Source organism: Stegodyphus dumicola, chromosome 9 (genome assembly GCF_044657685.1).
Source record: "Stegodyphus dumicola isolate Sdum_Otavi_A_Nest chromosome 9, ASM4465768v1".
NCBI lineage: Eukaryota > Metazoa > Arthropoda > Arachnida > Araneae > Eresidae > Stegodyphus > Stegodyphus dumicola.
The window spans coordinates 102,693,248-102,719,681 of record NC_140776.1 but is presented as its reverse complement, the minus strand read 5'-3'; the positions used below and the strand labels follow the sequence as shown (position 1 = coordinate 102,719,681).

The 26,434-nt window shown below is 35.6% G+C and overlaps 1 long non-coding RNA gene across 2 annotated transcripts in view; it reads left to right on the top strand.

The window, feature by feature from the left end:
• Positions 1–262: 262 nt before the first annotated feature.
• The window catches only part of LOC118187674 (uncharacterized), a 59,236-nt gene continuing 33,064 nt past the window's right edge, over positions 263–26,434 (top strand). The window contains exons 1-2 of one of the 2 annotated variants that reach the window (XR_004757998.2): positions 263–430; positions 18,840–19,117. This is a non-coding gene — a long non-coding RNA (uncharacterized LOC118187674). The remainder of the gene's footprint in view (positions 431–18,839; positions 19,118–26,434) is intronic. The other variant, XR_015043220.1, reaches the window with a different exon arrangement.

Genomic DNA, 26,434 nt, shown 5'->3' with positions numbered 1-26,434 from the left:
ATTTCTTCCTGTTCATCCAACATAGTCTAGTCTTTATAATGCAAACTATATTAAAATTTACATTTTTAGAATATTAATAGTTTCTTTTGTCTTATAAATTTAAGCTCCCGCTATGACGTAAAGAAGGTTTAAAACAGTAAAGATCAGATTTAATGAAAATCCTACGGTTATCAAATATTAGATGGGCGATTTCTTATTTGAGCTCAAATCATATTTCCTGTATGTTTCCGGTCGACGTACTGCACGCTATGTATCAAAAGATTAGACGGAAGTGAGAAAAAAATATGATATTAAGGAGGCGGAATAAATTGAAGAAAGAAAGCAAGTACAGGAAACTTTTAGAAGAAATTATTTAGCATCAAAAAACGGTATACTATTCGGAAAGAGTTAGTATATTGGCGGAACTTCGCAAAATTGCATCACTCTAAAGGTAATTTGCCTTATTTATCGATATGTATGAACACATATGTTTTATTCTATTGCTAAATGCTATTCATTAAATATTTCATTCTGACCGTGTAAGATGAAAGTAGTCAGAACTTTGAATACTTTGTTTTAAATGAATGCCACAGTAAACGTAACATATTTAAGCAGGAGTAAGTTATTACTTGTTCGGCGTGTTACTGTATCTTAACGAAAGAATGAAGTGTTTAGAGCATAAATAACTTATTAAAACAATTCCCTACAGAAAGGAGGCAAAGCGTTTTTAAAGAAGACTGTGTCTTGTATTACATGTACAGCAGATACGACTTAATATGATATTAATATATATTATAATAATAAAATAATATTATTTATTTGACTGCTCGAACATTTTTTTAAAAGTCGCAGTATTTTTCCTTCAGCTGTGGCGTAGCTAAGAATGTTCTTTTATTCTGAATTTTTGTTATGTAAAAAGTAGTCATTTACTTGTAGTGCACCACCAATTGATTAAATTAGTCCAAAAGGGCTATTAATCTCGAAATGTTATTCTGCGTAGTCCATTATAAATGTGTTGTGTCACTTTTCATTCGAGGCTGTAATCATTGAAAAAAAAGTGAAATATTATTTTTTCATATTTAATATGACTTTTATTGATAAACAAACTAAATTACTTAAATAGATGCATTTCTTAAAAATATTATTTTTTTACTTTTAAGTCTCATTAATTTGAATCAAAATGCATTTAAATCATGATAGATATAATTAAAAATGCTAAGTATTTATATAGAATTACATCACATATTTTTTCATATTTTAAATACACCGAAGTTCTATAAGTCCCCATGTTAGTTTAAATGTATACTAATTGAGTAACCTATAAAAAGTTTCTCTATTCCACCTGGGCTATCTTTAGCTATAATCTCTACTAATGTATCGTATTTAAAAGAGCTTTTGTAACTTTAAAAGAGCTTTTTGAGCGACCGTTAAAATCTCAGCCATTTCATATTTTAATTTTAATATTTTTAACATCTTTAGTAGATAACATTATTCAGTATTATTTTGTTCTTCTGTGTATGTGTGAAAGTAATAGTGAATGACTTATGAACTGTTTACACTCCTTTTAACCTAATGATGAATTCTTTGTCTTCACATTTCATTTACGGAACTGTTCGAATTACCAAAATATCGAAAATGAAACAACATTCTATATTCTTCAGCTGCCAAATTAAATTACAGCGAAATCAAGCAAAGAGTAGTGAAATGCAGAAATAGTAATATTTAGTAATATAATATAACTAGCTGGGATACCCGGCTTCGCTCAGGAAGTTGATATGAGATTGTGTGGTAGTTGGAATTAAAAGGATGAACTTTAAACTATAAGAGGTAAAATTTTTTTATTGAGAACATATTCTAACTATTTACAATACTTGCTTGTAAACTGCATTTTTAATTTTGTTATCCGGGGTATATATGTACCAAATTTTTCGAATTTCCTACTTGAGAACAAGCTACGGATAGCTGACCGTGAGAAAACCAGGGGTCTTTGAGGTTGATACCGCGATGTTTTAAAGTTTGTTCTTGCGCTTTGTTAATTGTAAAACTATAGGCTAATTTGATTGAAAATTGCGGTCTTTTAAATTGGAATGAAAGTTTAGTGGATATCAGTGGTATTCTGGAGATAAATACTGTGTGTCCTTTGGCCTTTCCAGACATGAGTTCGGCTTTGATGATGTTATTCGATAGCTGTTTGATGACCATCCTTGTTCCATTACACAGTTTTGGTGAGTTGAGATTTCTGAGTAGTATCATCAGAGATCCAATTTTCAGTCGAAGGCAGTGTAATTGCATTCCTGGTATTTGCAAAGAGTTTAAAAATTGTGTAGGGAAGTTAACACTTTTTTCAACGTTTACCATCGTGTCAATAGATTTGTATATTCTCTCTTCGCCCGGAATTTTCTTTTGCATATTAAAGTTGACATCTTCAATAATATTATTTTTAGTTACCAAAATTGCCCTTTCAAATAGCCACTTGGGATTGGTATAGTTGTGGACAATGTTTGGATAAATTTGGTCGATGAATTCGTTTTCGGTAGTGGCTATGTTGCAGAAATCATTGTTGAGTTCAATGAGGTAGGTCGTCTGGTCAGTAGAATATGTTCCTTCGCCTATTTATAAACATGTTTGAGCAAAATGCGCTGTTGTTCCGTTTTTCGATAGTTCATTTATCATATTTTTTGTTAGTCGCAGTATTTGCATGGGTAGCCAGAGACGTGATTTTTTTTCAAGCATGCATTGATTTCATCTCTTGCTGTTGACTTGGGGATAACTGAAAGTGTTTGTCGAAAATCTCCTGAGAGTATGAGTAGAGCTCCTTCTAGAACTTCAGAGTTTCCTCGCAAATCTTGTAACATTCTGCCCATGGCTTCGAGTGATTTTTATGTGCCATTGTGAATTCGTCTCAGAAGATAATTTTAGCTTGTTTTAGAAGTTCATTCCGTCTAAATGCTCTTGAGATTTTGCACACCGGAAATTGTCCTTCGGCTATATTTAACGGTAGTTCTAAGGCGGAATAGGCAGTTCGTCCTCCTTCCATAAAGTTGTGGCGTCAATGCCGGATGATGCCAGTGCAAGTGCAATGTGTTGTTTAGCACGTATTTCGCACGTCAACAACAACTTTATTAGAAACTTTTCCCCGGTACCGCCTGGTGCATCCAAGTAGTAATTCCGCCAGTGTTGTTGTTGATCTGGTCCATGATAACGTTATAAATCTAATTTTTTAATTCATGCAACAGATTCCTGATGTTTCTCTACTGAAATTTTCACGTTGAAAAATTGGCAGATGTTATCTATTTTTAAGATTACGACGCGTTTGTGATATTCTTTCGTCGGACCGTAGTGGAATGCTTCATTTGTTAGGTTGTACTGTTTAGTTGTCCTCGTCCCGCGCTTCTCATAGGGTGATATTTTCATTATTATAAGATTGTATCGCAGTTCTGGACTCTTGAATACGTTCATTTCGCTGTTCTTCGGTTTATCTCCTTCTCACACTGCTCATTCTCCTTCGTTGACAACGTAAAAATGTTTCGCGCTCTTCAACTGTTTCGTTTGTTCACTGTTCTTTTTGTTTTCGCCGTTTTGCTTCAGAACTAGCAAGATGTACGTCTCTTTTACGTTTGGGCATTTTATAAATTATAAATAAAATCAACTTTTTTTAAAAAATACAATAAGTACATTCTACACACTTTATTTTCGATTTATATTCAGTCACTGAATCACTTTGATTCCTCACACTTCATTGTTTGTTTTTATTTATTCACTGCACTTCACTGATAAGAAACAGACTTTCGAACTCACGTTGGCTCTTGCTTTATCCCTACCAATGGGTAGCCCCACCCGTGCAAAAAAGGCTTCGAATGCTCCACAATGTTCCAGAACATTCCAAACATTCAAGAGTGTACTAGAATGTTCCACAATGATCTAGGATGTTCCAGGTTGTTCTCGAACATTCCATATTATTTCCGAACATTCCAAAGCATTATGAAATGCCCTCGAATGTTCTGGACTATTCTAGAAATTCCTAGAAGGCGAAACTTCCAGCACTTATATCTCCAAAGCACGCCCTTCAGGTAAAAACGGGAAGCTTCTTCATGGATGGGGACGTAGAGGGCTACAACACCATATAACTCCCTTAATCGCTGTTGTGTAATTTAAAGAAAAAGGCTAGAGGGCGCTGTTGCTCGCTTAGTTGTAAGAGAATAAAGTTTGTTCATGTTGAAGGCGTCGGCCTAAGAATACGCTCTGTATATAGTAATTAAAATATTGTTAAAATGTAAAAGTGTTAAAATTAGTAAACCCACTGAACCACCATCATCTGATTTGAAAAATTCACAAAATTATTAGATGGTGCATTCGGCGTAAAGTATGGCTTTGTGAAGATTTTAGGTGTTCGATCTAAATGTTTCGATTTAGGATATTTCATATTCAAGGGACAATGGAATTCCAAATAAAGGTAGGGAAATCTTAAATTAAATATTTAGTGATTATTTGTAGTAAATTAGTAAGTATTTATTATTGCTGTTGTGGGTGTATTTAAATTAAATAAAATGGAAGATAAGTTAGATAGATTGAAACGTAAACGTTCCACATTGACATCATCTGTTACTAGGTTAATTAAAGTGATTGAAGATAAATTAAAAATTGAAGGGGAGGAAAATTCGATTAAAGAATTACGGGAATTGTTTGAATTATTAACCGAAAAGAAAAATAATTTGAGAACGCTTGATGATGAAATACAAGAGTTAATTGATGTTAACTTAATTGAAGAAGATTATAGTATAAGCGAAGAACACAATGACAAATGTATAATTGCTTGTAGTCAAATTAAGCAGTTTCTAGGTGCGGTTACCGCAGTACCGCCAGCGAAGAATCCCCAAAGTTCTGATTTAAACCAGTCTAGTGGTAATGGAATTTTACATGTAAGTTCCAGTTCTAGTGGGAGTAGTACGCTGAAATTACCAAAATTAATGATTGATAAATTTTGGATGGAACAATGGAATGAATTTTGGAATAGTTTCTAAAATTCGATACATAAAAACGAAACGCTTTCAAAAATGCAAAATTTGTATACTTAAAAAAATTCTTAACGGGACAAGCTTCGAATGTTGTGTCAGGCTTTGAGTTAACAGAAAGTAATTATGATAGTTGTGTAGCATTACTAAAGGACAGATATGGTCGAAAAGACCTGATAATTAATTCATTCATGAATAAAATTCTCAATTTAGAAGCTGTTAAAAATTCTGCTAACGTAAAGGCTTTACGTAAATTATATGACGAATTAGAAGTTTCGATTCGTAATTTGGAAACTTTAGAAGTAACTTCTGGCTCATATGGACATTTATTAATTCCAATATTATTAAAATTAATTCCGGACGATTTAGTTTTGGAATTTAATCGGCAAAGAGGATCGAAAGATAAAGTTTCGGAATTAACACAATTTATTAAAACGGAAATAGAATACAGGGAAGTTTCAAATCTAGTATTAAGCGAAAGGAAAAATCCTGTGCATCCGCGAGTCGATCAATCAAAATATGAAACTAGAAAATATGTAAAAAATACACCCACGGCTGCATTTCATACTGCAGTTAACCGAAAATGCATCTTTTGTGATAATTTGCACGAGTCATTTAAATGCGAAGTAAATGTTTCTGATAAATTAAAGAAGCTAAGATCCGAAAAACGCTGCTATTCTTGTTTTAAAAAAATTCATACATCCAAAAAATGTAGAAATAAAACTAAATGTAATAAATGTGGCGGTATGTATCACAATGAATCGATTTGTACTAATAAATCCCCTGTAAACAAAAAGTCGGAACAAGGTTATTCCGAAAATGAAACTGAATCTCTGACTTTGAATTCTGAGGAAAGAAATAAAGTTCAAAACTTAAAATTGATTGCTTCTGTTCTTCAAGGTGATAATAATAATGACTGTAATGCCAGGGAAATATTATTACAAACTTGTACAGTTTATGCTTGTTCTAAGTATAAATCAAAATTAACTAGATTAATTCTTGATCAAGGCAGTCACAGATCCTTTATAACGAAAAAATTGGCCGACCAGTTAAAACTTATTCCAATCCGTTATGAAAGACTTTCTGTTTATTCATTTGGTGCGACGAAGGCAATGAATCATTCCTATCCGGTCGTTGAAATCGAAATTCAGAATTGGAAACAAAATAATAAAATAAAAATTGAATGTTTGATCTCGGATTTTATTTCCTCGGCGTCCATCAGTGTGCCTAGGAAACAAATTGCAGACTTCATGGAGCATATGGGGTTGCAGATCGCGGATTGCGCAAGAAAAGATAACATAGATGTTGAGATATTAATTGGGGGGGATGAATTCTGGAATGTAGTTTATTCTGAAAGAATTAAAATATCTGAAGGGTTGTACGCAGTCAGTTCTGTGTTTGGTTGGGTTGCCGCAGGAATCGAGAAAAATAAAACAAACAAAAATTGTTCTGAAAATTTAGCGGTAATGACAAACACTGTTGTGTTGAAAGATTTAAGAGGTTTTTGGGAATTAGAACATATGGGAATTAATGATTCTGATGATTATTCCGATATTGACTGCTAAATAGTAGACCAGTTTGAAAGAAATTTGCAGTTTAAAAACGGAAGATATGAGGCAAATTTAATCTGGAAATACAGTCCAAATAATCTAGGAAATAATTTTGAGGTAGCTAAGAAACGATTCGCAAACCTTCACAATAAACTAAGTAAAACTCCGGAGAATTTTCAGGAATATAAAAATATAATTGAGAACCAGATATTAGAAGGAATTGTGGAGGAATGTCCGAATAATGATACAAATTTGGGATATTTTATGCCTCACCGAGCAGTGATACGAGCTAGTGAAACTACTAAGGTAAGAATTGTGTACGATGCTAGCTCAAGGACAGAGGACACAAATTCGTTAAATGACTGCCTTGAATCGGGACCTAATCTAAATCCAAATATACTAGACATTATGTTAAATTTTCGTGAGTTTAAGATAGCGTTTTGTGGATACGTTGAAAAAGCCTTTTTGATGATATAGGAATTGCTGAAGGTGATAGAAAATTTCTAAAATTTCTTTGGTTTAATGAAAATAATGACTCCTTTAAGATTATGCAAATGTGTCGCGTAGCTTTCGGTTTGACTATATCTCCTTTCATTTTGGCCGCCACTATAAAATATCACATTCGAAAATATAAAGATAAAATGCAGGGCAGTTTCCAAATGTTAAATTCTTCTGTCTATGTCGACGACCTATATTTTGGAGCAGGAACGGTTGAAGATGCATATCGGTTATCTGTAGATGCAGTTAACATATTTAAGGATGCTGGGATGAATTTCAGAAAATTAAGAACTAATTCTAAAGCATTAAACGATTTATGGGTCTCAGATGGGATTAAGGAATCAGACAACAAATTAACTAGTGAATCGAATTTCTTAGGCATGATTTGGAATTCCATTGAAGACAATATAAAGTTAAATTTAAAAAATTTAATTGATTTTTCTATTGGAAACGATTTTGCTACAAAAAGGAAACTTTTGCAAAGCATCGCCCAAATATACAATACATTTGGATTTATTGCACCCTTTGTTATTCGGCCGAAAATTATTATGCAAGAAATCTGGTGTTCCGGTTCTGACTAGGATGAGGTCCTTCCTGCAAAGATTAAGGACAAATTCAACATTTGGCGGGAGGAACTTGATGATTTAACTGAAATATCGATACAGCGAAATTTCTTTGATGACAATCCAATGAATATAAGCCTTCACCTATTTTCGGACGCTAGTCCTAAAGCATATGGAGCCATCGCATATTTCAGATATTGTACGAGTGATTCTAAAATTAAAACTTCCTTTATCATGTCGAAATGCAGAGTTGCATCTTTAAGATGAATCACGCTTCCTCGTTTAGAGTTAATGGGAGCACTCATGGCTGCTCCAATGTATACATATTTGAAAAAATTGTTTGGCGATTTAATTGAGGATGCTTATTTTTGGAGTGATTCCGAAATCGCCATTACTTGTATTAAAGGTTCGCCAAATAATTGGAAACCATTTATCGCCAATCTTGTAACAGAAATACAGGATATCGCTCCACTTCCTCCAGACAGAATGGAAGAGTCGCCTCCATTTGCTATGACCGGGTTGGACTTCGCCGGTACATTTTTTACGAAAGACAGGCAAGGTAAAGTTTACATGCTGTTGTTAACGTGTGTGGTCACTCGTGCCTTACATATAGAGATAGTAACTGATATCAGCACTGAAAGTTTTTTGCTAGCTTTCCGAAGATTTTTAGCTCGCCGAGGACTGTGTACCACTGTGTACTCCGATTGTTGTAAAGAGAGAAGTAGAGGGCGCTGCTTGGCAGTAGCGTAATGCAAGTAAGTAAAAACGAAATGTCGTTTGATTAGGCAACATGATTTCTGTGAAGGTAGTCCGCCTAACAATAGGACAGTTGTAAATATGTAAATATAACGAATAATAAATAACATTAGAAAAACTGAACCATCGGATGTTTTGTGATTGCTCTACGGGCCGCCACGGAAAAGTGCAGGTTCGTCACGATGGTGCATCTTACGGAAAGTTTGGATTTGTTAAAGTGAACTTCACGAGGAAGTACGTGTCCAGACCATGCCCTAGGTAAGAGCATGATTATTATTAAACTTTGAACGTGTTTGATTTGAATTTTGATAATTTGCAGTCTTAGGTACATTTGTGTATTAACGCGAAATAATGGCAGAACTAGATAGATTAAAACGAAAGAGAACCGCATTGAGAACGGTAGTATCTAAACTACTAAAGAAAGTGGAGGATAGCTTAGTAAAGAAAGATACAGATGAATTATGCGAAGTGCATGAATTATTAATAGAAAAGAAAAGTAATTTGAAAGAATTAGACGAGGCAATTCATTCCGTAATTGAGATAGATTCTCTAGAAGCGGATGTAGTTAGTTCTGAGGAATATCAGGAAAAATGTTCTCGAGCTATTAAACGAATTAATCGAATGTTGGAAGAGGATAAAATAAGTATTAAAGATCCTGAACAAAACTTGGTTAGACTGCAAAATGTACAAACTACCGTAAAACTTCCAAAACTAGTTTTAGAGAAATATTCAGGTGATCCTGAAAAATTTACGGAGTTTTGGAACAGTTACGAAAGCACTATAGACAAAAACGAAAGTCTTAGTAAGATAGAAAAATTCGCATACTTGAAAACATTACTTACAGGTGCCGCGAGTAATGTAGTATCTTCATTAGAATTAAATGCAAAAAATTACGATGAGAGTATAAAAACTTTGAAGGATAGATTCGGGAAAAAAGAAATAATAATTAGTCAATTCATGAACAAACTGTTAAATTTAGAACCAGTAAGGAATTCAAATAATATTAAAGCTTTACGTAGGTTATATGATGAAATCGAAATTGCAGTTCGGAATTTGGAAGCGCAAGGAGTTACGAAAGGTTCATTTGGTCAGTTATTAATACCTGTGTTGTTAAAAGCTATTCCAGAAGAGTTCGTTCTGGAATTTAATCGAGGGAAAAACCCAAATGAAGAAATTAATGTTTCAGACTTGTTGGACTTCATAAAGCGGGAAATTGAATGTCGTGAAGCGTCGAGTTTATTGACGCGAGATAAAAGAAATACCTTGCCTCCACGTTTCGAACATGCTAAGTCTGATTATAAAAAAAAATCACAGAAATGTACCTACGGCTGCCAGTTTCAATGCTGTTGATAATCGTGCATGCATCTTCTGCGAAAAGTCCCATAATTCATTTTCTTGTGATAAAAGCATTAAAGAAAAATTGTGTAAGTTACGAAAATAGATGCTTTATTTGTTTTCGAAAATATCACATTTGGAAATCGTGTAGGAATAAAACTAACTGCTTAAAATGCGGGTTTAAGTCGCATCATGAATCACTTTGTACGAGTAGTTCAAATCGTAACAAAGCGCGAACGGCTTCAAATCAAAACATAAAAGAATTGTGCGAAAGCTCGCGAGACAATTCAGTAGATGAAACACAAAACTCCCCAAACGAACACACGCTTTCTGTTGTTCCTTGTGATAAATCATTGAAGAAAAATGCTTTATTGCAAACCTGTTCAGTGTTAGCTCATTATGACGGAAAGTCAGAGTTAACTAATTTAATTTTCGATTGTGGTGCTACACGAAGTTTTGTTTATATTAGTGTAGTTAAGAAATTAAACTTAAAATTTGTTGGAGAAGAAACATTGTCTATTTATTCTTTCGGAATGAAATACACAGTACCTAAAACATATAAGGTTGTCGAATTCTGTGTTTCGGATGCGAAGCAAAAGAACAAAATAAAAATCAGCTGTCTCGTCACTGACGCCATAACGGCTGCGCATATGACCACGCCGTCAAAACAAACACTAAAAATGATGTATGAGTGCGTATTGCGAATCGCTTGTTTATGTAAAAGAAGCGTTGGAATTCTAATAGGTGTGGATTATTACTGGAAAATGGTAAGGGGGGAAAAGGTTCAATTAGGAAAGGAAATTTATGCGATTTCTACTATGTTTGGATGGGTCCCAGTTGGCCTTCAAGATAAAGAGAGCGAAATAGTATCTCAAAACACGGCAATAGTAAACCTTTCTTTTTGCGTAACTGATTCATTGCGATCGTTATGGACTTTAGATTTGATGGGCCTTACCGATGACTCAGCGGTTTCAAACCAGGTGAGGGAAATAATTCAGAGCTTTGAAAAGGAAATACGGGTAGAAGGTAATAGATACCATGTCAGTTTATTATGGAAATCGGAAGCAGGGCGGTTAAAAAATAATTTCGGAGTCGCATTAAGACGATTTGAAAGTCTTAAAAATAGACTTATTAGAAATCCTGAGATTTATCAGCAGTATAAATCCGTAATTGAAGAGCAAATGAAGGAGGGTATAGTTGAGAAGTGTTCACAGGAAATAACGGAGGCATCGTATTTTATGCCGCACAGGGAAATAATAAAACCTAAGGAAACCACAAGGTGTAGGATTGTTTACGACGCGAGCTCTTCTAGAACTAAAGGTGTAAAGTCCTTAAATGATTTTTTAGACATTGGACCTAGTTTGATCGCCGTGGTTTTGGACATAATTTTAAAATTTCGGAAATATGAAATTGCTTTCAGCGGAGATTTAGCTAAGGCCTTTTTAATGATAGGAATCTTAGAAAAGGATAGGGAATATTTAAAATTTCTTTGGATCGGGAATAATGAGGAAAAATATAAAGTTTTAAGGTTTAGACGTCTTCCATTCGGACTTTGCTGTAGTCCAGCAATTTTAGCGATGACGATAAAATTCCACATTAAAAAATATAAAAGCACAAATCCAGAAAGTTATGAAATGTTAGATTCCTCGTTATATGTAGACGATTTATACTACGGTGCAGACACTATTGAAGATGCATGTCGATTATCCTCAGACGCGGTTAAGATTTTTAAAGACGCTGAGATGAATTTGAGAAAATTAAGGTCAAATTCCGACGAACTTAATTCCTGGTGGATTGGAAAAGGTTATAACATAGAACCAGCTAAAGAGTCAAAATTTTTGGGCATGATCTGGAACTCTGAAGCAGATAAGATCAAGTTGAATTGCGAATTTTTAGGAAATTTATCCCATGACAGTGCTGAGGCCACAAAAAGGACTATTCTCCAAAGGGTGGCCAAAGATTACGATCCAATTGGTGTATTTCAACCCTTTGTGATGAAAATGAAAATTCTGTTACAAAAAATTTGGACATTAGGTGTGGACTGGGATGATACCCTTCCATTAGAAATAGTTAAGGATTGGAGTCGCTGGCAAGCTGAATTAAAGATATTGGAGGATTTTTCTCTTCCGAGAAAATATTTTGGTAGTAGTGAAAAATGTAATGTTAGCCTTCATGTATTTGCTGACGCTAGCCCTAAAGCGTACGGCGCAGTAGCATACTTTAGATACCTTGATTCAGAAAACATTATTTGCATCAGTTTCATTACCGCAAAGGGTCGCGTAGCTCCACTCAAGACTATGACTTTACCTCGTTTGGAGTTGATGGCTGCTTTAGTAGCCGCCAAATTGTCTATGTATTTGACAAAGCTGTTTCCTGAACTGTGTCATCAAAAGTTTCTTTGGAGTGATAGCCAAATAACTATCTACTGGATAAAGGGATGTGCAAGAAATTGGAAACCCTTTGTATCAAACCGAGTTTCTGATATTCAGTTTCTCACGGATCCTGAATGCTGGTTTCACTGCAGTGGGAGTGAAAACCCTGCTGACCTTTTATCTCGAGGAGAAAATGCCTTTAATCTTGTGAGAAGTTCCCTTTGGTTACAGGGACCTAGCTGGCTTTCTCAACCTGAAAGTGTTTGGCCAGTAAATCAACAGACCAACATCGACGAGGAGAGCGTTCAGAACGAAGCAAGGGTGCAAACATCTCTTCATGTTTCTGTTCAAGACGTAGAATCTTCGGCATTAGTAGAGTTAACGCGATTAAGCAGGCTGCTGAAGGTGTATCGAATTACGGCTTATGTTATGCGGTTTGTCAACAATATAAAACGAAATTCGGTGAAAGTCAAAGGTCCATTAAGCTCTGTTGAAATTTCGCGAGCTGAGCTCTATTGGGTAAAAGTTACACAGCGAAAATATTTTGCGAAAGAGATTCTAGATCTATCAAGTGGAAAATGCTTAGAAAAGACATCGTCGATTTATTCACTTAACCCAGAATTGGATACCCATGGTCTTCTGCGTTTAAAGGGCAGACTTCAATTCTCAGACTTTGATTTCGAAGAAAAACACCCATGGCTGTTACCTTATAAAGATAGATACAGTGAACTAGTAATTTTTGAGTCTCATAACAAATTGTTTCATGCTGGAGTCGAAGCTACCTTGGCCGATATTAGAGAAAAGTTTTGGATCATAAAAGGACGCCAATTCGTCAAGTCCACGTTAAGTAAGTGCTTTTTGTGTAAACGATACAAGGTGTGTGCCGGTACACAGGAAACCGCTTCTTTACCACCTGATCGTGTTCTTCAATCATCTCCATTTTCTGTAACAGGGCTGGATTATGCTGGTCCCTTTTTTACAAAGGACAGCAAGAATAAACATTATCTGCTTTTGTTTACATGTGCTACAACTCGAGCTTTACATCTAGAACTTGTCCCTTCTATGAGCGTGGAGAATTTCATGCTTGCTTTTCGCAGGTTTATTTCTCGTCGTGGATTGTGCTCAACGATATATTCGGACAATGCCAAGACGTTCAAATGTGCTGATCTCGAGTTGCGAAAAATTTGGAAGTGTATTCAACATCCATCTGTACAAAATTTGTTTTCTTCCCACGGTATAACATGGAAGTTTATTGTCGAAAAAGGAGCATGGTGGGGAGGGTTCTGGGAAAGACATTTTAAAACGATTAAAACTTGTTCAAGGAAAATAGTTGGACGTTCTAGTCTCTGTTTGAATGAGCTAGAAACAGTCTTCGTAGAAATCGAAGCCATAATTAATTCAAGACCCATAACGTATGTGTACAATGACCCTTCAGAACCCTCACCGCTAACTCCTGCTCATTTTTTAATTGGTAAACGTTTACTTTCTCTTCCAGTTACAAGAGTGTGCAGAGAAGACTTGATTGGGTCTAGACATTCCTTGATCAAAAGGTATAAACATCAACAAACCTTGTTAAACCACTTTTGGAATAGGTGGAGGAAGGATTACTTGCTTTCTTTAAGATCTGTGAATTTATGTCCACCTTCTAAAGTGTTTGGTCAGTTTAATGTTAATGACGTAGTCCTTGTACATGACGACCGTTTACCTAGGAATTTGTGGACACTAGGTAAGATAATAGAAATTTATCCTGGCAGAGATGGTCAGGTTCGCTCGTGTCTCATTAAAACTCAAACAGGTAATCTAAAGAGACCAGTACAATTGCTGTACAACCTTGAAGTGCATAATTAGTAGTAAAGAGTTACAGTGTAATAATCTAAATTTGTTGTTTGTACTTATGTCATCTTCTGAATATCTTTATTAATTGTTGCTAAATGTAGTTTAGTTTATATAATTATTGCGAATTTTGATTTAGTATAATGTTTCTTATTTAGTAATTACTTTATAAGTTGATTTAACGTGTTTAAATATTTCTTAATTGTTATTTGTAATTTGATGTAGTTTATAGAGTATTCAAATGTTGTGTTTGATTTAGAAATACTGGCTTATTTTGTATTCGATTTATGTGAACTTTGAGTTCATGGGTGGGGAGTGTTGTAAAGAGAGAAGTAGAGGGCGCTGCTTGGCAGTAGCGTAATGCAAGTAAGTAAAAACGAAATGTCGTTTGATTAGGCAACATGATTTCTGTGAAGGTAGTCCGCCTAACAATAGGACAGTTGTAAATATGTAAATATAACGAATAATAAATAACATTAGAAAAACTGAATCATCGGATGTTTTGTGATTGCTCTACGGACCGCCACGGAAAAGTGCAGGTTCGTCACACCGATAATGCCAAGTCTTTTAAAAGAGCTAACAAAGAACTAAAACATATTTTCAAAACTTTGAGTGACTCATCTGTGAAAGAATTATTTTCTGCTAGAGGCATAAATTGGAAACTTATTAATGATAGGGGTCCATGGTGGGGAGGGTTTTGGGAGCGTATGGTACGAACCATAAAATCCAGCTTACGCAAAATTATTGGTCGATCATCCCTTACTGTGAAAGAGCTTGAAACAGTGCTCATTGAAATCGAGGCAATGATTAATTGTATACCAATTACCTACGTGTTTACCGATCCCAATGAACCTTCTCCACTAACACCCTCCCATTTTCTGGTTGGTAGACGATTGCTATCTCTGCCTGCTAATAAAATAACATCAAATAATTTGATTGGATCAAGAAATTCAATTATTAAACGATATAAATAGCATCAAGATATTTTAAATCATTTTTGGAAGCGTTGGAGATCAGAGTACCTTTTTAATCTGAGATCTGCCAATATTTGTCCTCCACACTCCAACGCATCTCAGTTTAAAATCAACGATATTGTCTTGATTCATGACGACAAACATCCCGGAAATCTCTGGACAATAGGTAAAATTTTGGAATTAATGCCAGGCAGAGATGGTAAAATAAGATCTTGCATAATTAAAACACCTACTGGTACCTTAAAAAGGCCTATACAGTTGTTATATAATATGGAACTTAACTAATGTTTGTATTTTGTATTTTTAGGTTTGATTCTCCTGACCTCGCTGATAGGTATCATTTAATGTTTTGTAAAATTTTATGTGCTTATAATTATGTATGCATGTTTGTTACATTTAACCATTTCTCCAGGATTTATTGTCGAAATATTAATTGAATATTCTAGAATATATTATTGAAAGATGAACTCTCCACCGAGTTCAGTTGGGGAGTGTTGTGTAATTTGAAGAAAAAGGCTAGAGGGCGCTGTTGTTCGCTTAGTTGTAAGAGAATAAAGTTTGTTCATGTTGAAGGCGTCGGCCTAAGAATACGCTCTGTATATAGTAATTAAAATATTGTTTAAAATGTAAAAGTTAGTAAAAGTTAGTTAAAAGTGTTAAAATTAGTAAACCCACTGAACCACCATTATCTGACTTGGAGATGCACAAAATTATTAGAATCGCAACAGGACTTGTTCCTGAGTTTTGGTGGCACGCACATCGTACACTTTTATAATATATATTGAGTACTCTTAAGTGGCATAAAGTAGCACCTGTTGCAAAAAGTTATTAATAGATGCAGCTGAACATAACATTTTAAATGAGTTACTTCATTATGCTGCCATCAAAGCACTTTTATCACAGCCTATCTGCGCATAACTGCCGATCAGTTGCACTCTTAGATGACTTTTAGATGACGTCCGCTTTCCCAATTAGAAATGAAATCTTTTAGCAGGACAGTGCCCTATGTCACTAGGCTCGAATTGTGTTGGAGTGGTTCGCGGAGCATAAAGATGAATTCCAGCTAATGTCCTGACCACCTAACTCGCCAGATCTTAATTCAATAGAGCACATTTGAGATGTCATGGAGCAACAGTTCAGAGTCAAACAATACCCTGCCGGAATATCTCGAATTTGCGTGATCGCTTCTTAGACATTTGTTATAAACTGTCTCCAGTTATCTACCAAGAACTTATGGCATCCCTATGAAGGCGATGTGCAGCTGTTTTGCAGGCCAAAGGTCACTCAACACGTTATTGAGTAGGTTGGTCATAATGTTTTGGCTCTTTAGTGTGTTTATGAGTTTTGAAACACTAGGAATTACAATGGACATATATGCATCTACTGTTTATCCAATGGTGGAATCATGCTTAGATGAGAACTTTCTAAAAGCTTGGAACAGAAGCTTTTCTTCTAGTTCTGTAAGATACGTGAAGGAACGTCTTAACAACTTTGTCATTCCTTAAAGGCGTAGTAGAGGGAGAGGGAAGAACATTTTTTAGTCGATGTTGGGTTTTGGTTTAACTATAAATGGAGATACGAAGATGCCCAGAAAAAAGAATGTAATTTGGAAGCTCAAAGTGGCAAAATTTCCCACGGCATTCATGTTGATGAAATCCACTAAAATATCTGAAAGACTGGATATAACAGAATATATATCCGAAGACACATATTTGTGAAGGCAAGCATGCTAGTGCTGATTGTTTTAATGCTCAAACACTGCACTAGATGAAAGGCTAAAGTTAGTAAAAGATAAGAAATGCTGTTTTGCGTACCTTGTTCCTGATCATTCAGTTAGAAAGAGTAGCATTTCTTTAAAATGTCTTAGTTGTAGTAAGAAATATGTTAACTTGACCTGTGTTCACGTATAGACTTGCAACAAATCTAGTCAGAAGAAGGAAGAGCCAATTTCGCCTGGAAAAGTTGTTGACCTATAAAATATAAGTTCAAATCCAAAAGTATTTCTTCTGACTTTTAAAGCCAACCTTATCTCTGGTGACAAAGAGAGAATAGTTCGCTTGCCGTGTGATACTGTTACACAAAAGTCATACATTTTATGAGGTATTTAGATAAGAGATGAAATATCTTATAAGTCATCAAGGGATAATTGAACACTCTTTGTTTGGGAGTGTTTCTATTAAGAAATATAAGCATAACTATTACAAAATAAAGTAAAGCAATTAAATGGAAAAGTCACTTTCCATTTTGAAGTCTTGGAACAAGATTTTACAGGAGTAGGTGTACTATCAATAAGTAAAGACTCTTAGTTGAAGGAACTGGAAAATTTCTCCAACTGATATTAACCGCTTTTATGACTCTATTGAAATCCTCATTGGAGCAGAAATTATTCATAGGCTTTTGATAGGGAAAGAGAAATATTAGACTCAGGTTTAGTCACTGTCGAAACCCATCTCAGATGGACACTACTAGGTAAAGTCCCACAAGTAGATACTGTGAGAGAAAATTTGGCAATGACTGTAACATCACTGCTTGTGAAAGAAACGGAAATTGCTCATCTTTGGAAATAAGATATCATTAGAATAAAGTATCCTATGAAGAATAAATCAAAACCGGAGAACACTTCCTAGAAATAGTGAAATTTAATCAAGATAATCGTGTTACGTTTAAAAATTAGTTGTATTAATATTTTAAACTCCTGACTGAATTACTTAACTTCAAGTCCTGATCGATCTTTTCATCTGAAATATGTTTCACTGCTTTTAAAAGGATGTCAACATGGGCTGGTTGCTTTTGGGAAACCTTGTTGTGGTTCTCAAACTTTTCTGAATTCCAACATGCGGCTCTTACTGACATGAAATTTGGCCAACCCTGTTATATCCAGTCTTCACGGTTTGGGATGAAGGGCATTTAATCCTTTCAGGGAAATATTCGATCATACGGGTTCCATTGCGTTATCGAAAAAGTCACTAGACTATCACGTCTCGGAATTAAGGAGATTACAATAATTCTTATATTTATAACAGTCTGCTTGAATGCTTCCTAAAGGAACATATTTTAAGATCGAATTCGACTCAATAGTTTTAAGGCTTAACCCCTGTTAAAGGCCGTCATATATATGAGGCAGACCGTCCATATGCTGTTTTCGAGGCACAAATAGTTTTATTGTGGATTATGCAGTCCTCATTGAATGCATATGCCATACAACAGCTAAGTAGTTAACATTCGTAAGTTGTGCAAATTTTCGGATTGTTTGATGGGGATTATCGTGACGATTTTAATTAAACCACGTTCTTCAAAATCTGACTGCTTTCCTCAACCTGCAGATTAGTTAGACAAATCCTTCTAAACTGAGAGAACTATTTCCTTGCCGTGCTTTTAGTGGCAGTAATCATGGGAAAGGCGCAAGCTAATTCGCCGCTACAGCGGCATTTGATCTATTTGATTTACTTGGCTATGGCAAAGCTCAATAGGGCTATCTGCTTTAAAAAGTGAGGGATGTTTTTTGTGACCATTAATCCCGAAACTGTCATACGGCCACGAAAACTGTCATGCAGCCAGCTCGTTCACCTGGAATCGAAATACCAATGTACAGCGACTTTAACACTCGGCTGTTGGAGGCTTCTAAATTAAATTCGAAGAGCAGAATGCTCTACTTTATTCGGAAATAGTCAGCTTTATTTACATGACAACAAAACAGACAAAATATTTTTTTCATGTAGTGCTTATTATTTGTAGAATGGAATACTGCGTTTCAACGAACACAAAATTATCAACTAAACAATAGCAGACAATGAAAGCTTGCCAAAACAATGTAGCTCATTCATAGTAAAGTATTAGAAAGAGTAAAAACCATCTTTTCTCCTTCGTAAAGATTAGAAAGAGAAAAATGTGTATAATTTAGAATGAATTTTTGCATTTACACTAGCTTAAAACTGTAAATATTCCTTATATTTTTTCTTTTTTTCAGAATGGATGGAATATCAGCGTATTTAATTTTAGCTATGAGTTGCTGCTATGCAGTTGGTCATGATATCTTTAATAACCCCGACACAGAACAAGAATTGAATTTATAACCTATTATAAAATATCGAAACCAAGAATCATCTACTCTTGCAACTAGATATGACGCTGAGTCCTTAATACGTCGGAATACTACATTGTTCATTGAGGGACATGACTTAAAACATATGAAGAGATCTCCAAAAACCAAGCTTTCATTACCTTCAATTTTCCGGAAGAGCAAAGGTAAAATGTTTCGACAATATCTAAATAAAATGATAATGAAATTGTATTTATTCTAAGTTGCATTATCATGGACAATACGACCATTTCGACGTTCATATATGCGTTTAATGTTTTGATTTTTCTTAATTAGAATATTTTAGATTAGTTATAAAAGTTATTGCAGTAATCATACAGTAATGTTGTAAAAAACGCAACACCATGAAGGAATTGTCCGAAATGAATGAAATTTATTCCACATAACTCCTGTACACGTCGTGGCATTGAATCATACAAGTTCTAAATATAGTCATGGGGAATCGCATTCCATATGGCTTCGGCTTGACGCCAGAGTTCAGTCTTACCGTGTGCCCCAACAGTTGTACAAGCGAGTCGCCGATCGATTAAATCCCAAACATGCTCAAAGGGCGACGTATCTGCATAATAATAAGAATAAGCAGGCCATGGAAGAAGCGAAACCTGTTGTGTTCTAAACAAGGAGAAACATGTGCATGGGCAGTATCCTGCTGAACTACAGTCCAGGAATGCATCGAATAATGAGTTCACAACTTCCCTTATATAGGAATCACTATTGAGGTTGCCTTCAATCTGAAATAGATGGGATTGATAATTATACCCAATAACTTCCCACATCATGATGCCAAGCGTTTTTGCGGAATGACCCTGGATAACACACTGTGGGAGCAGATGTTTCGCTTTGTAAAATCTCACGCGTACTCTTACATCATTGCACTTGAGATTGTAGCGAGATTCACCGGAAAAAACAAATTCCTGCCACGCACACACCACAGGACGCCACAGGACATGCCACGCACTATGTTGCCATGCCCGAAGTCGAAGGCGTCTGCGATTCAGCGACAGGGGAATACTGCGTAGAGGAATCCTTGCACGTAGTTCATGCTGCAGCAGACGGCGACGGGCAACCGTGGAGCTAGACAACAGAAGACCTGTAACCGTGCTCCAATGACCTGTAGCTCCCAACACGAGGGGACGCTGTACGATCTGTCACAGCCATGCGGATGAGGTGTTTGTCGTCTCGTACCGTTGTGCTACTGCGTACCTCGCTTTTAGGATTTTGCCTTGCTTGGTTCTCCTCCGTTCATTTCTTCCAAACATGCATCATTGTTGTGACATTACGCCGAGTGCAGGCTGAGAATTGCTTGATACGAATATCTACTCTCTCGTATACCGACGATGCGGCCTCTGTTAGTCGTTGGTATGGTACCCTCCGATGTTGACGAGGCATATTACTATAATTAAACGTCCACTGCAGGTTAAAAAACGACAGAAAGATTTTAGAGTAAATTTACAGTCCTTTATGTACATGGAACAAGCGGCCGGTTCTCATTCCACGCATATACAATCACTATGTAATTCTAATCATTTGCATGCCTTACCTCACTTTACATTTCCTATAAGTTTGGTTCAATTGGCATAGTTCTTTCATGGTGTTGCAATTTTCACAAAGATCAGTATATGTTTTTATTAGCTAGAGTGCTCCTGCTAGTTCTTCTAGCACAGTGGTCGGCAAACTCTTTAGTCAACAAAGCCAATTATCAACAGTTCAACGATTAAAATCTCTTTTGAGAGCCACATTCTTTAAACTAAAACTACATTCTTTTGCAAAAAAATCGAAGCACAAAGAAGAACTTTTGTGATCGTGATGAAATTAGATATGCAAAAACATCTTGATCGAACATGCAAGTTAAAGTTTAAAGGCAAATGAACAGGAATTGCGATGATAACTCGCATTTCTAGTGCACAATTCGCAAAGTATAAAACCAGTAACAGAGACGGAAAATTTATTTTTTTTGTTGCTGCCATTGTAATTCCGTAAAGAAGCAACTAAAGATGCAATTTCGACGATGTCGAAGATTTTACATACAACTAAACGACTTCGAACGTGGTCGCATTGTAGGGTTGCGTGAAGCTGGGTTGTCACACCGAGCAATAGGCCGCACCTGCAGCATACAGACACTGCTGTGCAAAGATGTTGGCAGCAATGTTTGTTACAAAGAAATTGCCGACGAAATGAAGGCTGTGGAAGGCCAAGGAGCACAAATGCGAGGCAAGATAGGATAATTGTTCGCCAGGCCCGAACCGCCCCAACGATGTCATTGTCGACTATTCAACGCACTACAGCCACGTCTATACCTCCTGTGATACCATCCACCATCTCACGGCGCTTGTTTGAGGAGGGGTTACGCTCGCAGAGGCCTTTAAAATGTTTGCCTTTGACCCCACAACATCGGCAGAGTCGTCTGGAGTGGTGTCGCAGCCGATCATCATGGCTACCATTAGACTGGCATCGTATAGTGTTCAACGATGAATCCCGCTTCTCTTGAAGCAGATGACCACCCTGTTCGTGTCTGGAGTCACCCAGCGATCCCAATCAACCTTTGGTTTACAAAGGCATACAGCCATAACCATGGTGTAAGGGTGTGGGACTTTATTTCTTGTGACAGCAGGTCATTTTTAGTAATCCTACGTACATCTTTAACAGCTCAACGATATGTTGATAACATTCTGCGCCCGTTATATTACCCTTCATGGCACGTCATACTGGGGCCATTTTCCAACAAGATAATGCCAGGCTACATACCGCCCGCATATCTCTGGACTGTCTCCGTGCGGTTGATACTCTTCCTTGGCCAGCAAGGTCACCAAACCTTTCACCAATAGAGCATGTCTGGGATATTGTAGGCTGCCAGATTCGAGCAACACAAAATATCGCAGATCTGGAGTGACAACTGATGAATGCATGGCAGAATGTGTCGCAGGATGACATTAGAAACCTCTACCACTCCTTGCCTCGATGAATTCATACATGCATTGTCGCCAGAGGTGGTTCGACCAACTACTAATTTGAACACTCAATGGGTGGTTGAGCCATGAACAGGTACTATGACCTCGATTTTTTACTCATTTTTTTATCTGTGTATGAGCTAAACACATATTCAGTTTCATCAAAAACAAACACTCCCTTCATGGTGCTTCGATTTTTTTTTCAAAAGAGTGTATTGAGGTATGTATATTGTTATTCATTTAATTAGGATACTCTAATTCTAGCTTTTGCTAAGAACATCTTAAATTTGATCAACGTTCGTTCGCTAACGTTGATCAAATTGAGAGAGTTGTGTGGATGGGAGAGTTGAAAGAAGGTCGACCCTCTTTCAACTCTCCCTGGTATCCCTGGACAGAAGGAAATGGGAAATGCTCGTTTACACCATGGAGGTGAAAATAAAATAATTATTTCCTACCTCGATGGTTTACACCTATGAATTCATTCCCCTTTTAAATTGTTTTAAAATAAAACAGAGGGAACCTCCTGCATTAACTACTCCACAACAAGCCTTCTGTCTGACTGATTGACAAAAGTAAAAACACTCACTCAACTCGTGGATGGATTGCAGGCGCATCGCCGGAGATGGGGGAACCTCGGTCATAAAACGAGTACGTCGCAGCGAGGAAGGGACACAATTGAAAGCGGATATCAGTGTTATTTTTGTCGATACAATTTTAACTGTAATCAGTGTAATGACCCATTTATTAATCCATCAGTAAAAATCTTACTAGAATCAGTACAATGGTAATTTTAGCTTGATACATCAAATAACGTGAAAATGAAATTTCATGTCAAAATATCTGGATTTTAAGTTTTTAGACGTTTCCAAATGAAGTTTTTTTTCCATATTATATGCAACTCAAACATCGTTTATGTATTTTATTAAACTCATTTGCTAGGAAAATTTTTGTTTCAGACACTGAAAAAAGCTTCAAATTTGAAAGGTGTAGAAGCTAAAAATGCTGATATTTTAAATATTATAATAATTAATATATTAAAACTAAATTTCCTTCTTATATTATTTGGTTTCTCATTCAAGTTAAAATTGCCATTGAATGGTATATTGATTCAAAGCATTTAATTATTTAAAATTTGGCATATGACAATTACTACGACAGCACAATATGATGTATAATCAGTATAACGAAAATGCCGAAATCGGTGCAAAAAGATTTCCTAGGAATAACATTGGTGGATATGATTTCAGTTGTTCTCATACCTGTGTAAAATTTGACGTCCTTTATGTTGTATTTTCAAGATTTTCTTGCTTTTACATGCTCGCGTCCACATGTGCTATTTTGTAGAAGGGCCACACTCAAGGAACCAGAGAGCCAGAATTGACCCCGAGCCACGATTGTCCGACTACTGTTTCAGCAGATACCAGTTTCCCACCGTGAGGCTGAGAGAAACTATAGAGGTGTTACTAGTCTCTGGTTCAGTAAAACAGCGTTGGAAAGCAAGTTTTGAATTAGAAAACGCTTCCAAAATTTGGTTGCTTAAACGCTTTTAAAACAAACATTCACTCATACATATATTAGAGTTACGTATCTTTATAATGACCATATTAAATCTTGCCAGCTAATCATTTGCCTATGTGAGTCGAATTTATATGGTAATAGCTTCATATCTCTATATTGAAAGGTTGGAATTTACAAACCATGAAGCAAATATTTGAAAACATGACCACAAATATGACATTATCTCAGTTGAAAGAATATACAGTAAGCCCAATGGAACATGTTCTTTCAATACAGACCACAGCAAATACTGTTGTATGAAGAATGTTTTACAGGATTATTACTGCAATTAGTTTCAGAAATATTTAATCGTTATTATTATACCGTAGTTCTTCGCGTATTTTTCCTCTCAGCATTTTAGCACCAAATTGTGAAAATTTTAAATATATTCATGTAACTTTAACCTTCCACAATGCGTTCAGAGGATGAGCTCCCTTAATTTTAAAATTTATTCGTCCACGTAACGATTGTTTTATTGTTTTTGTCTTACTGTCAGAGACAAACTTTTACTTATGCCAAACATTTTCCTTCTATCTGTTGAACGTTTTATTAGCCTAATATGAGAACCAACCCATCAAGCTAACTTGAACTGACATTAAGTCTACTATTTCGCCTTGTCGGTTATACATTCACCCTTTTTTTTATTATTTATTCATAATTCGAGGCCTAAGAATCAGAAATAACAATAAAAACAGCAAGATTGCAGGGAAGTAGAAAGGAAGATATATTATTAGACACTGTAATGTTAATATTACTGTGCATTCTTATTGGAGCCTAAGAATGAAAACAGGCATATATAAACTACGGGAAAATATCCAAATGATTATTTATTTTAAAGAAATAATATTGTGATACTTACCTGTAGTTTATCATGACTACTCTTTATATGTTATGTTTTAGAGCAGGAGTTCTTAGTAGGACTAGTACTGACACTCACGGGTTCAACTAAGTTTTAAATGGAATCAATGATGGTGTAGGGGTCGACTGGGGGTCAACAACAGAATATGCACGGGCAATTGATCGGCATAATGAAGACCCCACTGATTATTAAGCAAACATTAATAGCACAAATTTGATAATTAATTGCTTATTGATATAAAGCTGTATCATATAGTGAGGTAGAAATCGAATAAATAAATATAAGGAGAAAAAATATCCAGGAAAATTTATTTAGTATATTTTAAATATAAAAAATATTATAATAATTATTGATATAAAGCTGTATCATATAGTGGTAGAAATCGAATAAATATAAGGAGAAAAAATATGCAGGAAAAATTATTTATTATATTTTATATATAAAAAATAATTATTCAGGTATATAAATTTTTAAAAGCACAATATAAAAAATAAAGCTTAGACATGAATAAATAAATAAATAAATAAAAAACACCAAAACTTCCTCAGAAGATATACTGTTATAAACAAGCTGCTTGCAAAATTTAGAAGATTTATAGATTTATTTAAGATTTAATTCCAAGACATTGAAAATTTGACTATGGCAGCATTGCTCGGAAAAACGCTTAAAGGTGATATGTTTGTTCTTGATATTACGAAGCAAGAAGAATTAATTGCATTTAAGGAGGATGTTCAAGTACAAGTTATATTTAAAACATATATATTCTTTAAGGTTTGGAATTTAAAAGTCCTCCAAGAGGAATATATCCTAAAATAAAAGTTTTTACCTAACAACACTATTGATTTTCCCCTTTTCTTACCTTATAGAAGCAATCTTCAGTCAAATCAATAATTTACTGTGGAAAATGAGAAACAGATTGAGTATTTTGTAAAGAAATGATTTCAGAATTAAGTTAAGCAATTTTATGCCAAATATTAAAAAAAATAAAAATACATTAAGCCATTACAATAATGAATTTCTTTATTGCGTTTAGTGTAACAGCGTCCTTCGGAAATTAAGTTATTCGCATAATTTTCTCCTCTTGATTTTTGGGTATTAAAATTAGAAAAAGAAGAGGGAAAATACGGGAGGAAATACGGTATACATATACAGGGGCTGGACAAAAATATGGAGACGCCTCTTAAAATGCATGTTTGAACTGAAATGTTTATTCTTGCAAAAGCTCTTAGTGATGCTGATGTGTTTGCTCACTAACACAACCTGTACAACATCCTAATACGTTGCAAGTGTCATTCGTTACCGAGACAGTGTTCTGTGCACTTGCGAGTGCATCATGTCGGAACTAAATGAATTCGAACGCAGGCAAGTGGTTAGGGATCGTAATGGTAGGTGCTTTCCGTAACGAAGGAAGCTGAAGTGTTTGATTTTCAAGAGGCACAGTAGCAGGAAAACCGCATCCACTAAATCACAGCGAGGACGAAAATGTCTGTTGAATGATGATGGTAGACGATCATTGAAGAGAATTGTGATGAAAAATAAGAAGACTACAGTCACGATAGTGACTGCTGAACTAAAGGTCGCACTCGCAAACCCTGTTAGCACCAAAGCAATACGAAGGGAGTTTCCCAAACAGGGTATTTTGGGGCAAGCTTCAATACAAAAGCCACTCATCAGTGATTAAAATATAAGAAGGGAAAGCAGTGCCAAAGTCATAATACCTGGATTGCAGAGCAATCGAAGACTGTCATTTGGTTGGATGAGTCTTGCTTCCTACTGTTTCCGACTTCAGAGCAAGTTTATACACTGCTGGCCATTAAAATTGCAACACCAGGAAGGAATGGTCTGATGAGCGTCAAACTCACATGAAAGGATCAAGAGGTTGTGATATGTAAATGATTAGCATTTAGACGACGCAGGAGGGAGAAACGACATCTGAAGCACTGTATAAAACAAAAGTTGTGTAGTGGATTTCTCATTTGGAAAGCGCTTTGTAAAGTCGTAGTTTGCTCAGAATATCGTGTTAGGCCTCGAATAATAAGAAAAAATGCTTACCAGCAAGTGTCGGAATTCGATAGATGCAAGGTCATTGCTAATCGAGA